At 39.6% G+C, this 14,361-nt stretch overlaps 1 pseudogene; it reads left to right on the top strand.

The window, feature by feature from the left end:
- LOC102487206 (60S ribosomal protein L27 pseudogene) overlaps positions 1 to 312 on the top strand; it is a 7,820-nt pseudogene extending 7,508 nt beyond the window's left edge.
- Positions 313 to 14,361: the final 14,049 nt, after the last annotated feature.

Genomic DNA, 14,361 nt, shown 5'->3' with positions numbered 1-14,361 from the left:
CCCCCCAGGCCCCCCCCCCAGCCACATTTTTGTGGCTGGAATTGATGGCTATCCCCGCAAAGTGACAGCTGCCATGGGCAAGAAGAAAATCGCCAAGAGGTCAAAGATCAAGTCTTTTGTGAAGGTTTATAACTATAATCACCTCATGCCCACAAGGTACTCTGTGGATATTCCCTTGGACAAAACTGGTCAACAAGGATGTCTTCAGAGACTGCTCTTAAACACAGGGCCAGGCAAGAGGCAAAGGTCAAGTTCGAAGAGAGGTACGAGACAGGCAAGAACAAGTGGTTCTTCCAGAAGCTGTGGGTTTAGATGTTTTATGTTTCAGTTATTAAAAAGGTGTGTGGGGGGGCGAACAACACTCAATTGTTGGTGTTAATTTACAGTAAAGAAGTCCAGATGAGTGAGTTTTTATTGTGTAGGTTCCTTCTTGTTTACGTTAAGGGGAGGAGCAACATATCAGGAAGCCAGAGATGGCTGGAAGAACTGGAAGAAATACTTCCTTTCTCTGGACCTCAGTTTTCCCTTGGATAAAATAAGACTGCTTATTTATTTTATTTATTTTTTTTTGGTAATAGAAAGTATGTGCACGTGCACTTTGCACACAGGTGAAAGAAAGCATTTTTGACAGGGACTCGTCATGCTGCAATCCCCTTTCCTGAGTCCTCCAGTTCCTCAGGATCAGGATGTTTACTGCATGTCCAGCCTTAGCTGGGAATCTGACCCGACAGTCAGACATGTGGCTTCCAGCCCTGCAGTCCAGGACTCTATGGACGGAGCCACTGAGGCTGGGCCAATGCTGCAGGTGTTCAATGTCTAGCATTCTCAAACAAGCATATAAGGTGACAAAAAGAGCTGGCGACAAGAGGGAGACTTGGAGTTACCTTCCAGTTCCATCATATACTAGCATCATACCATTGGGTATTGTCACAACATCACTGAGCTTCTGTTTTCTCATCTGTAAAATAGGGCTATTATGATGTCACTAGGTTGTTGTGAGAAATAGGTGGGGAAAATATTTATAGCTGAAGCACAACACCGGGCACATCAATTTATCTGTAGTAAAATGTTCCCTTTTCCCTTGAAACACTTGTCACATGAATGCCAAAGATTTTCTTCCATTCTGGTGCTGCTTCTCCACTTTCTTGATGGTGTTCATTGGACAATCTGTAGTTTTGAAATCTGATGAAGTTCTATTTATCTATCTTTTATTGTTTGTGCTTTGATGTTATATATAAGAAGACCGTGCCTGAAAACATCATAAATATTTATTCATTTTATTCTAAGAATTTCATAGCTTTAGCTCTTGCTATTATGTCGATGATACATTGAGTTAATAGATCCGATCTGAACATATGGTATGAATTGGAGGTCAAACTCCATTGTTTTCATATGGATATCCAGTTGTTCCAGCACCATTTGTTGAGGGAACTTTTTCCCCTTGAATGGTCCTGGCATAGTTATCAAAAATCAATTGATCGGCTCCAGCAGGTAGCTTAATGGTTAAGGTAGCTTAATGGTTAATCATGGTTGACCATGATTCAAGTACTGGCCCAAGTAGCTTGAAAGTCATGCTGGGCATGTGTGCCCAAATTCACAAGAGGAGAATGGAGGAGAAGGTATAGCCATCTCCCTTGGGGTGTGTGTGTGTACCCAAAATCCTGAGAAGAGAACAAAGGAGAAGAGATTGTGGTGTGGCCACCTTTAGGGGGTGATTTCTGGTTTTCTGTCTGTCTAAACAGTGAGCTCACATACTCTACAGTAAAAATATCTCTCTCAAAAAAAAAATCAATTGATTATAAAGGTACAGGTTAATTTCTGGGGGTTAATTCTATTCTATTGATCTATATGGCTATCCTTATGACAATATGACAGTTTTGGTTACTATAGCTCTGTAATGAGTTCTAAAATTGGGTGTATGAGTTCTCCAACTTTGTTCTTATTTCTCAAGATTGGCAATTTCCATATAAATTTTAAGATGACCCTGTCTATTTCTACAAAAAGCTTGCTGGAATCTTTACAGAGATTGCATTGAATCTGTAAATCACTTTGGGAAATACTGACATCTTAGTAATACTGTCTTCCAATCCATGAATATAGGATATCATGTCAATTACTTATGTCCTTTTTTTTCCCCAATGGTGTTTATTGTTTTCAGAGAATAAGTTTTCACTTCTTTGTTTAATTTATCCCTAATCATTTTGTTTTGATGATATTATAAATAAAATCAGTTTCTTAATTCTATTTTTTGACTTCTTATTGCTAGCATGTGGAAATACAATATTTAGAAGCCAGCTAGGTGGAGTAATAGATAAGACAGTAAGATCTCTCATGGCCAGTTATGTGGTTCAAATCCCAGACCTGGCAGTTTGAAAACCATGCCAGGAACACATGTGTGCATGTCCAAAATCCCAAGAGAATGAAAAAGAAGAGATTGCAGCATGGCCATGGGGGATGCTTTCTCACTTGCCTTCTATTTTGTTCTAGTGAGTACACACATTTTGAAGCAAATCTGAAAAAAAAAACCCACAATTTTAAAAATCTTTTAAAAAGTTTATTCACTTATTTCTTCCATCAGCAACAGAAAGAGACGAGAGAGACACACAGAGGCAGCAACCCAGCAGGGGCTTGATGCCACAATCCAGCCCCAGATCATGAGAAAACACATGCTTGGCATACTCAGGAAGGTCTCTGGACATGAATCGAGAACCTTTCCATGTAAGTACAGCCTTGCAGAGCACCATGTTTTACCATATCACCACCTGGCCCTAATATAATTGATTTTTCCATATTGATCTTTATCCTATAACCTTGCTGAACTTATTACTTTTCCAAAGATGTTGTTTATCAGGTCAGAGAAGTTCCCTTCTATTCTAGTTAATTTAATGTTTCTGCAAATTCTGGTTATGTTGTGTTTCCATATTTACTTTGTTCAAAATACTTTCTAATTTCCCTTTAATTTCTTCTTCTTTTTTTTTTTAAATCTATGTATTATTTAAAAGTGTTTAGTTTCCAGGACCAGCAGTTGGCATAATGGCTATGCTGCTGGACTGCCATGTAGTTGACCGCAGTTCAAATCCCAAACCCGGTGGCTTAAATGCATGCCAGGATCCCAAGAAGAGAGTGGAGGAGAAGAGATTGTGGCATAGCCATCCACTCTGGGGGGTGATTTCTTGTTTTCTGTCTCTCTGTCTTTCTGGTGAGCGCATACGTCCTCTCCAAAAGAAAAAAAAAGTTTATAGTTTCCAAATTCTGGGGGATTTTTCTAGGGATCTTTTCTAATTTAATTGATTTCTAATTTAATTCCAAGAGGGTCAGAGAACATCCTTTCTATGATTTGAATTCTCTTGAATTTATTCAGTTTTTTTATGGCCCAGAATATGATCTACATTGGTAAATGTTACTTGCGCACTTGAGAAGAATCTGTATTTTTCACAGCTGTTGGGTAGAGTGCTCTAGAAATGCCAATTAGGGGGACCAAGAGTTAGTGTAATGGCTACATTGCTGGACTCCCATGTAGTCGACCACGGTTAGAGTCCTGGACCCGGTGGCTTAAACTCATGCCAGGTGCATGTGCATGCATGCCCAAGATCCCGAGAGGAGAATGGAAGAGAAGGGATTGCGGCGTGGCCATCTCCCCTAGGGGGGTGATTTTTCACTTTCTGTCTCTCTGTCTCTCTCTGTCTTTCTGGCAAGCGCACATACCCTATAGCAAAAATCTCTCCAAAAAAAGAAAAAGAAAAAAAATTGCCAGTTAGGTCAAGTTGGTTACTTACTGTATAAGTCTACTCTATCCTTGATTTTTATGTCTTTTTTTTAATTGTTAGAAGGTAGCAATTAAATCTCTCACCAGAGAGAGAAAGAATGAGAGAGGGAGAGAAAGAATGCAACCCCAATGGGGCATGGTCATCTCACAATCCATTCTTCATTTCTCCATCCTGCCACGATTTGGGACATTCATACATAAGCCTGGTGCATTTTTCAAGATGCCACGGCCAGAACTCAAATCACAGTTGGCCATGTGATGTCTAACTTCCTTAACCACTGGGCTAAAAATTGGTTCAGTTCATGCCTGTTTGTCCTAGTTTGTTCAGGCTGCTATAACAAATGCCACAGACTGGATGACTTAAACAACAAACATTTATCTCTTGCAGTTCTGTAAGCTGGAAGTCTGGGTGCTAGCATAGTTTAAATAAGGGTCCACTTCTTGGCTTACAGGCAGCCTCCTTCTTGTTCTATCTTTTACATGATGGGGTGGGGGAAGAGAGAAAACAAATTTTTGCTTCTCTTTTTATAAGGAAATTCATCCCCTCGTGACTCAATTACCTCCCAAAGATCCTATCTCCAAATATCATCACATTGAGGATTAGGGTTTCAAAATATTAACGGGGACAAAGGGAGGAGACACACAAACATTCAGTCCAAAGCATTATTCTATTAATTATTGAAAAAGAATTATGGAAATTTCTGCTATAATGTGCTACTTGTCTATTTTCTTTGCAGTTCTACCAGTTTTTTACATTGTGTGTTTTAAAGTTCTGTTACTAGGGTCCAGCAAATGGCATAATGGTTATGTTGCTGGACTTGAAACTCATACTAGACATGTGTGTGTCTGTGCCCAAAAACTCGAGAATGGAAAAGAGGAATGCAGCATAGCCATCCCCCATGGGAGGTGATTTCCTGCTTTCTGAATCTCTGATGAGCACACACACCCTATAGCAAAGATCTCTCATAAAAAAAGTTATTAACTGCACAGTTTAAAATTATGATGTCCATTGGTTGGCTTGTCATTAAGAAATTATTGTGTTTTTAAAGGTTTCTTTCATGAGCAGGAGAAAGAAAGAGAGTGTCCACCCCCACAAAGTTTTGATGCCACAGTTCACTCCCAGTCTTAGCTATCCCCAAATCGTGGGCGTATACGTATTAATGTACTCAGAGAAATCTCTGGAATGTGAATCCAAAACCTTCCTATGTGGGTCAACCTTATACAGTGTCATATTTTACTACTGTATCACTGTCTGGCCCTTAAAATGACCTTATCATTAGCAATATTATTTCCTATGAAATCTAATTTGCCTAATATTATTATCCAGCTTTCTTTTGTTTAGTGTAAACATAATGTGTATTTCCCATCCTTTTAATCTATATGTGTCTCTATATTTAAAGTTTGTTTCTTGTTGGCAGCATATATTGAGTTTCGTTTTGTTTTGTTTTGTTTTTGTAAATCCAGTCTTACTCTGCCTTTTCCATTTTTTTTTTTTTTTTTGAGAGGTTTTGGCTATGGGGCACGTGTACTTGCCAGAAAGACAGAGAGAGACAAAGGGACAGAAAGCAAGTAATCACCCCCCAGGGAAGGGGGGTAGCCACACTGAAATCCCTTCTCCTCCATTCTCCTCTCAGGATCCTGGGCATGTACACATGCACACATGCCCAGCATGAGTTTAAGCCACCAGGTCTAGGACTTGAACCGCAGTCGACTACATGGGACTCCAGTAATAGCCACTACACCAACTGCTGGTCCCTATCTCTGCCTATTAATTGAGATAGTTAGACCATTTACATTTAATGTGATAACTGATATGATCAAGTTTGGGTCCATAATTTAAAAAAAAAATTTGTTTGAGAGCATATGCCAGAGTCAGATAGAGAAAGTGAGAAAACACCCTCATTCTTCCCTCCCAACCCCCATGAGAGAAGGTCATGCCACAATTCCTTCTCCATTTCTTCTTTCAGGATTTTGGGCATACATGTACACATGCCCAGGGTTTTTCAAGCTGCTTGGTTTAGGACTTGAACTTTGCATTTGGCCATGTGGGATCAGCTGACTCAGCCATCATGCCACCTGCTGACCTGCTCTGTAATTTTAATATTTGTTTTCTATTTTTGTCATCTGTCCTTTGTTCAATTTTCCATTATTCTGTCACTCTTCAGAATAACTGAATACTTTTTCAAAAATTATTGCAGCTCGTTTGTTGGTTTATTAGCTACAACTCTATTACTTTTGTGGTGCTTTTGACTTTTTAGCATACTTCTTTATCTTATCAAAGTCTACTTCAAGTGATATTATAACACTTCACAAATACTCTAAAAACCTTAAAAAATAAACTTCCATTTCTCTTCTTTTGATCTTTATGCCATTGTCATCAGACATTTCACATTTTTGTATATTAGAAACTCCAAATGTATTGCTATTATTTTTTGTTTAAACAATGATCTTTTAAAGAGATTTAAATAAAAAAGATATGCCTTCTTATGTACAGGTTGAGTAGCTCTCAGCTAAAATGTTTGAGATTGGAAGTGTTCTGGATTTTACATTTTTAAATTTTTCGAGTATAGGAACCAGCAAGTGGCATGGTAGTTAAGGGCGCTGGACTCCCACATGGCTAACTGCAGTTCAAGTCCTGGACCTGGTGGCTTGCTTTCTCACTTTCCCTCTCTCTCTGTCCCTCTCTGGTCAAATTTAAAAAAATAAATACATACATAAATAAAGTTCAATAAAGTAATTCTAAAAAAATTTTTATAATATATGTAATGAGATATCTAAAGCATGAGACCCAACTCCAAACACAAAATTCATTCGTTTTACACCTTATATACATACCTTGAAGTAATTTTATACAATATTTTTATATTATAGTGTTTTAAGATTTTGTTTTGCTTATTTATTTTTTCAAGATAGAGAGTATATATGCACACATGAGAGAGACACAGAGAGAAGCAACCTTGACAGGGTCTCATCATGCCACAATTTCCTTTCCCTGACCCACTAGCTCACCAGGACCCTTGGCATACATGCAGGTACCTGGGGTATTTTCAAGCTTATCTGGGAATCTGAACCCACAGTCAGCCAGTGGCTTTCAGTACTGCAGTTTAGTTTGTAACCAACTTCACCATTGAGCTTGGCCTATACTGCAGTGTTTTGATTGCAGCTGGTTATATGTGAAATTTTCCACTTGCTCAATCATGTTGGCACTCAAAAATTTGTTTTGGATTTTGGAGTATTTTGAATTTTGAATTCTTGGATTAGGGATGCTCAACTTGCAGTTATCATTTTTCAGTGATCTTAATTCCTTTGTGTAAATCTAGATTCCCAATTGGTGTCATTTTCCTTCTGTCTGAAAATGTTCCGCTAACATTTCTTATTGTTTAGTCTGGTGGTGGTGAATTCTTTTGTTGTTGTAAAAAGGTCTTTACTTCACCTTCAATTTTTAAAAGAAATTTTTTTGCTACATACAAAATTCTACACTGACAATGTTAATTTTTCCTCCCTGGTTCTTAAAAGATGGCACACTATTCTCATATGGCTTACATAGTTTCTGAAGAGGAGTCTGATGTCATCGTTATCTTCCTCTGTATGTAATGCTTCTTTTTATTATCACTGGTTCAGCAATTTAACTATGTATCTTAGTATGTGTGGTTTTGCATTTATTTTTCTTGAGGTTTACTGAGTTTCTTGGATCTATGGTTCTATAATTTTCATCAAATTTGAAGAATAATCATAATTTCTTTAAATACGTATTCTCTTTTTTTTGTTTCTCTCCTTGAATGTATTTTTGACACTTGGTATTATTATCCTGTTTGTTCTTGTTCCAGTCTTTTCTCTCTGTGTTCATTCTGAATAATTTCTATTTCTGTACCTTTAACTGGACTGATTTTTTCTTCTGCAGTGTCCAATCTGTTGTTAATTCAATCTAGTTTAATTTCAGATACTATATTTTTCATCTCTAAAAACCTGGATTAAAAATATATATATATATATATATATATATATATACTGGGGCTAGCAGGTGGCATGGTGGTTAAGGGTGCCAGACTCACACATGGCCGACCATGGTTAGAGTCCCGGACCTGGTGGCTTGCTTTCTCACTTCCCCTCTTTCTTTCTCTCTTACTCTGTCCCTCTTTGGGTCAAATTAAAATAGATAAATTAAAAAAAAGATTTTTAAAAGATTATTTAAAAAAATATATATATATCCTATATATTTCCTCATATTGTTCATGTTTTCCTTTATATTCTTATTTATATTATTAATAGCTATCTTAAGATACACACACACACACACACCCCTGTGTATATATATTGTCTTAAGGCACATGTGCTGACTGAAGAGACAGAGAAGGAAAGTGAAAAAGCACCCTCCCTAGGGGAATAACCAGGCCACAATCCCTTCTCCTCTATTCTCCTCTTGGAATTTTAGGCATGCACACACTCACCCAGTGTGTTTTTCAAGCTACTGGGTCCAGGCCTTGAACCACACAGTTGGTCATTTGGGTCCAGTTGCCTTAACTACCATGCCACTTGGCCAGCTCCAGCTGTCTTAAGGTCTTTGTTGGCTTATTCTATTATCTGTGACACTCTGTGTCTACTGATTTAATTTTCTTCTGGTTCTGGGTTATACTTTTCTACTTCTCTGCACACCTAATTCTTTTTTTTTGGGGGGGGGAAGATTTTCACTATAGGGCGTGTGCGCTCGCCAGACAGAGAGAGACATAGAGACAGAAAGTGAGAAATCACCCCCCAGGGGGGATGGTCACACTGCAATCCCTTCTCCTCCATTCTCCTCTCGGGATCTTGGGCACGCACGCACACGCGCCCGGCGTGAGTTTTAAGCCACCGGGTCTGGGATGCGAACCGCGGTCGACTATGTGGGAGTCCAGCGACATAGCCATTACACTAACTGCTGGTTCCCTGCACACCTAATTCTTTTGTTGGATGTCAAACACAGTACCTTTTTTATTGTTGAGTGCTGGGTTTTATTGTTTTTCTTAGTGTTGGATTTTGTCCTGTCACAGTTAACTGGATCAGCTTGAGGTGCATAAGGGGGCACAGTTTGTAGAGAAACTGAAATTAAAGCACAAGTTTATTTTGGTGCAGAAGATTTTTAAAATGCTTGCATAGTTTTTTTCCTAATATACATTTTCTATGAACTTTTTGAAGACCCCCTCTGACACTGTTAAGATTTTTTATGGAAGGCTAGAGCAGCCTTTACTCTAGCCTCAGCTTCCCTACAAAGGCATAACTTCCTGACTTTCTAACACGATCTCCTCACTCTGGTTAGTGGAAACCTCAATTATTATCAGATCTGTTTGAGCTCTGGGAACTATTTGGCCTGTTGCTTTCTGTTTGTTATTTCTGTTTGATCTCATGGTGTTTCATTCCCCAGCAAATACTAACTGGAACTCACCTAAGGGTCAGAGGCACCCTGGACAGATCTCCTCTCTGTTATTTCTCCCAGCAAATTCCAGTTACCTCAGACTTCCTGAACTCTGACCTCTGTCTTCTCAATTCAGTGACAGTGTGGGCCTCTGCTTCCCTATCTCTGTGGTGCAGAATGGAAGTGCCCTAAATAAGTAAGGTGTAGCAATTATAGGGTTCTGTTTGTTTTCCTTCTCTCAGGGATTCACAGTTCTGTGCTTCCCATTGTCCAATGCCTGAAAACATTTGCTTTATATATTTTGTTGGCTTTTCTCGTTGCTTATGATGGAAAGCTATCTCCCTAACAGTTCATCCTTCATGGGTAGAAGTCTAGGTCTCTAACTCAGTTGTATTCATTATCAATTTATACTATAGAATATCATTTATTGGGACCAGCAAGTAGCATGGTGGTTGGAGCAATGGACTCCCACATGGTTGACCATGGTTCGAGTCCTGAAATCGAAATTTAGACTAGGTATGTGTGTGTGCATGCCCAAAATCCCGAGACAAAAATGGAGAAAGGACTGTGGTATGGCCTTCTCCCCTGAGGGGTGTGTGTATGCTCAAAATCCTGAGTGGAGAATGGAGAAGAGATTGTGGCATGGCCATCCCAATGACGGGAGATTTCTCACTTTCTATCTCTCTGGCAAGTATACATGCCCTATAGCAAAAAATCTCTCAAAAAAAAAATCATTTACTTAATAGATGATTTTATTTTTTAAAGACTTATTTATTCAGTTTTATTCATTATATTGTTATTATTTCAATTCACCAAAGAGAGAGACAGAGAGAAACTGAGAAACCAAGCCACTAGATTTGGGACTCAAACCACAGTTTGCCATGTAGGAGTCCAGCACCTTAACCACCAACCATGCCATCTGCTGGCCCCAGAGATGATGACTTCATTAAAGGTTAGTAGAGATCTTCAAGAAAATTGTGTTTATAGTTAGTTCATTAATATTCATAAATTTTACAATTCTACCAGGAAGCCAGTTTGTCAACATTTTTATGAAACGGTGAGCTGCGAACAGTTCAAGGTTAACCTGAACTGATCAAAGCATAGCCTATTAATTAACTTAGAAAAAAAATTTTTTTGGAGAGGTTTTTGCTATAAGGTGCATGCACTCACCAGAAAGACAGAGAGGCAGAGGGACAGAAAGAGAGAAATCACCCCCCAGGGGGGATTGCCATGCCGCAATCCCTTCTCCTCCATTCTCCTCTTGGGATCTTGGGCACACACGCACACATGCCCAGTGTGAATTTAAGCCACTGGGTCCAGGACTTGTACCGCGATCAACTACAGAGTCCAGTGACATAGCCATTATGCCAACTGCTGGTCCCAACTCATTAATTAACTTTTAAAAGTGTTCAAGATTTTGAGAAAAATGCCAGGGTTATTCAAAGGGGAAAAGTCTCTCCAACTAACGGTGTTGGGAAAACTATATATCCATATGCAAAAGAATTAAGTTGAAATCTTACCTCATACCATATATAAAACTTAAATAAAAATGGATCAAAGACAACTAGAACCTGGAAGTGGGACCAGCAGATGGTGTGGTGGTTAAGGTGGTGGACTTCCATGTGGCTGCCCTTGGTTCAAATCCCAGACCTGTGACTTGCTTTTGCTTTCTCTCTCTCTCTCTCGTGAGCACATGTGCCTTATAGCAAATAAAATAATAATAATAATAATTGTTTTTTAAAAAAGCTGGAAGTATAAAATCCTGGAAGACATAGAAGTAAATCTCTATGACTTTGGATTTGACAATGCTTACTAGTGCACAAAATAAAAATATACATATGTATGTGTGTGTGTCTGAGTTTTGTCATATGTTGTCAGCAGCACTACTGACAATAGCCAAGAGGTAAAAACAACCCAAATATCCTTCAACAGATTGATAAAGACAATAAAGAATATCCATATAGTAGAACCAACCTTGAAAATATGCTAAGTGAAAGAAGCCAAATACAAAAGGTCACATATTATGTGATTCCATTTATATTAAGTATTCAGAATGGGCAATTTCAGAGAGACAAACGGAAAGCAGATTAGTAGGTCCAGGGGCTGGGAGCAGGGGATAATGGGAGTGGCTGCTTAATGGGTATGGGGTTTCCTGTTGGGACAAAAATGTTTTAGAATTAGATAGTGGCAAAGGCTGCATAACATCATGAATGTACTAAATGCTACAGAGTTGTACAACTTTTTCTTTGTTTTTTATTTGCTCCTTTTTGGCAAAGAATTGTACATTTCAAAGTAATTAAAATGGCAAATTTCTGTTATGTATACTTTACTACAACTTTAAAAAAATGTGCTCACAAATACATATAAGAATGAATTTGCAAATAAACAAATTGATGCTGTGAAAATGAACTTTTTAAGTAATCATAGTGGAAAGGTGAACCAAAAATTAAAGGTCCTAAAATAAACCCTGTACATGTAGCCATGTGCAACCATTACAATAAATAACCGTGTGCGTGGGACTGCTAACACAAAGCAACTTTGTCTCCCATCCTCCCTTGAAATCTACTATGTGGGCTACTAGAGATCCTCCAACTCTGGAAGATGCTCAGGCCTCCACACTTCTCTAGTTTATTTTTTTTTAATTCCTATAGTCACGCTTAAGGTTCAAAATGGTAGCAATTCAGAAACATAAAAGCTCGATCCAATGTTATAACCAAAATGGCTTCTCATTTAAGGTTGATTTCTCTGGGCCTGCGGCGAGAGTGAAGTCAGCATCAGGGAAGGGAGGCTTCCCGGGTTACTGAGGTTTCTGACCTTTCTGGAGATAGAGAAGTGAGTGAAAGGCCGCCAAGCAACAGACAGCTTACCTGTGTGGTAGTGACCGGTGCTGGCCTGGCACAGGCTCCTCGGATACTCTGGGAGCGTCTCCAACTTTCTCCCAGCTGTCCCATCTTCACTCCCCATCACCAGGGATAATGCCTCTGCCCTGGCACCTTGCTCTCTCCGTTTTCAAAACTGAGTCCGAAGTTCACCTCCTTGAGGAAATTCCTCTCGCCTCTTGGCCAGGCTGAGATCCCCAGGATGGAGGCAGTTCTGCACGCCTCCTGTCCTGACAAACTAAGGTTGGAGGCTCACTCAGCTCAGCTCCCTCTCCCTTGCTCCATCAGCAAAAGCTCCTAGCCAGACACTGGCATCTCGTACTTGAGGTTCTCCCAGGAGGAGGTCTGTCTAGTCCTCTGATCACCCCCATACTGGGGACACGGTAAGCCTCTCAGAGGCCCTTTTCCCTAGTCTCGAGGTATGGGGCAAGTGGCTCCCTTAGGAGACACCAAACACTTTCTTCGGAGTTCACCAAAAATCCTCTTCAGTTCTTAGCTCCTGACCCTTAATGTGGGTAAGGGGATGTAAGAGTTACAGGTTTCTGACCACCTCCACTGCAAACACTGCACACAGTACACGCAGCATAGGTGCCTTCCAGTAAACATCGATTTTAACCTCGAACATGTGCATGTACATGCTTGCATTCGTTACTTATAGTAACAGCCACTAACTGGGCCTTGAATTTTATCCTAGTGGCACTAGGTCCACTTAGCATTATTTTTTGAAATCCACTTTCTTTTTGGAGAGGTTTTATAGGGAACGTGTGCTCACCAGAAAGACAGAAAGTGAGAAATTACCCCCCATGTGAGATGGTCATGCCACAATCCCTTCTTTATTCTCCTCTCGGGATCTTGAGCACGTGAGCACATGCGCCTGGCATCAGTTTAAGCCTCCAGGTCTGGGACTCGAACCGCAGTCGACTACATGGGAGTCCAGCGACAGAGCCATTACGCCAACTGCCGGTCCCAACTTACATTATTTTTTTTTACAAATATCTCACTTAGCATTATTCATAGATGTTTGCTATGATAGATCTATTTCATTACTAAGAATTCACACAGATCATTGGCATTTAAAATGTATGGAGTACATCACGCAGGTAGTTTACTCATGAGACTCTAGTCATAAGAAATATTCTGAAAGCCTAGCCCCAGGACTTTAGATTTGGAAGGGACTTCAGGAGTTAGTCAATCCTACTCTTTTCCTTTAAGCAGCAGCTGAAGTCCTGGAAGGCTGAGCGACTTGCCCAAGGTCATCCCTGTGAGATGTGGGTTATCATTTGTCACATCTGCCTCTTACTCATAAAACAAAAATCACATAAATTGATTCATACTGCTAATATTAGTATTTATCAAACCAGTGGTAGAAATGAATTTTTAATGCTAAATAACTAGTTTTGAGTCTAAAAAAATTGAACAACCCACGTTTTCAACACTACATAAAGCTGTATCTCAGCTGTCTGGGAGAATAATGGGTTCTTTTTTTTTAAGGACTTTTTAAAATTTGTCCTAAAGTCATCAAAGCAAAAATCATGATAAAACATTCTGCTTTCCTTTACAATTGCCCAACGCAAAAAAAAAAAAAAAAAAAAGAAAGAAAAAAAAGAAAAAGAAAAACTATTTGTAGGAAAAAAATGGTTTTGTACATGGAATGAATCAATATAAATTCAAAACTTACAGGTAAGGGTTAGCTCTATCGCTCATCTCTTTAAAAAGTTTATATGAATATCCAGTCAAAACCAACAAGAGTATCTCCCTTGAAACGTTATTTCTATGGCTTTCCAAGTAGGCCACAGGACTGCACAGTCTTGGAATGTCCTCAGAAGCCTCTGTCAGTGATCAAGTAAGAGTAAAAACCCCAGAGTCCTTTCTTTCAAATGGAAGAGGGAAGACAGAGGGACAGAGAAACTATTCAAACTTTGTCTTCTTTTCTTGTGGCTTGTGGTCTCCTACTCCTCTGCCTCCTCGGAAGCCACCTTGCCCTCCAAAGCCTCCTCGACCTCTGCCACCAAATCCACCTCTGCCTCCTCTGCCTCCACCTTGGCCTCCAAAGCCTCTTCTGCCTCCACCTCGACCCCCGAAGCCACCTTCACGCTTAGGCTTGGCCCAGTTCAAGGTAACTGTTTCCATCAATTTCACCATCTTCCATGGCTTTGGCAGCTTTGGCATCTTCTTCACTGTTGAAGTCTACAAAACCAAACCCTTTGGAGGATCCTGTTTCTCGGTCAGTGACTATCCTTGCACGAAGAGAGCCGTCAAAAGACTCCTTTAATGTCTCTTCGGTGGTATCCTCAGACAGACCTTTGACAAACAGAGTTTTGGAGGGC

The sequence above is a fragment of the Tupaia chinensis genome, unplaced genomic scaffold, assembly GCF_000334495.1.
Source record: "Tupaia chinensis unplaced genomic scaffold, TupChi_1.0 Scaffold000115_1, whole genome shotgun sequence".
In the NCBI taxonomy this organism is placed as follows: Eukaryota; Metazoa; Chordata; class Mammalia; order Scandentia; family Tupaiidae; genus Tupaia; species Tupaia belangeri.
This window is presented reverse-complemented; position numbering and strand designations above follow the sequence as displayed.